Source organism: Mandrillus leucophaeus, unplaced genomic scaffold (genome assembly GCF_000951045.1).
Source record: "Mandrillus leucophaeus isolate KB7577 unplaced genomic scaffold, Mleu.le_1.0 Scaffold889, whole genome shotgun sequence".
NCBI classification, from domain to species: Eukaryota; Metazoa; Chordata; class Mammalia; order Primates; family Cercopithecidae; genus Mandrillus; species Mandrillus leucophaeus.
Genome location: NW_012109685.1, coordinates 83,826 through 84,672, shown reverse-complemented (window position 1 = coordinate 84,672; position 847 = coordinate 83,826).

Here is an 847-nt window from a genome sequence, read left to right as displayed (position 1 = left end):
TCGTCTACCCCTTCTCTCCAGTAACCTCGCCAACTGTCCACCCTAACACCCTCTTCCTGGGCCTTGTCTCTTCTCCTGGCTCCTCCCCTGCAGTCACTTTAAATGCCTGCCCCCAGGATGCAATCTGAGGCGGCCACAGAGTCTCCCTGTGAGAGCGCATCCATACCCAGGGCTTTGACACACCCTGACCACAGGACTCCAGGCCAGAAAACTACGCCTTCCTAGACTTCGCCTGTATGAGGGAAAGGCACAGAAGACCTGCATGCTCCCAGCCTGCTCCTTCCGCCTGGCCCTGCTGGTCTGTCACTTCGTTTGGTTGGTCCTGATTTGTATTCTTTGTAACACTGATTACAATGATAATTTTTGTCATTAGAGCACTCTTCTGAGTTCTGTGAGTCATTCTAGCAAATGAGCAAACCTGAGGGAATCGTGGGGAACATCCAATGCAGTCAGTTGGTCAGAAGTGCAGGTGGCCTGGGGCTCTCCAGCACATGGGGGGCATGGGAAGTAAGGGCAGTCTTGTTGGAGACTGTGCCCTCTAACCTGTGGGGTCTGCACCAACTCCAGGTGGCGTCAGAATCTAATTGCAGTACACCTAGCTGTGTTTTTAGCAGAATAAAGTACCTACTGTGTGCCAGCAACTCAACTGGGAACTGCGTATACTGTCCTTAATGGAGCACCGTGTCCCACCTGCCACATCCTAGAGTTAATCATAAGGAACTTGCCAGTGTTGAAAATTCCTAATAAGTATCTGTTTTAAGTTCTGAACCTGAACAAACCTACCCGTCCTGGTGAGGGTGAAGACTGCTGTACGCTCAGTTCTTTCAGGCAGTGGTTCTTACTGACA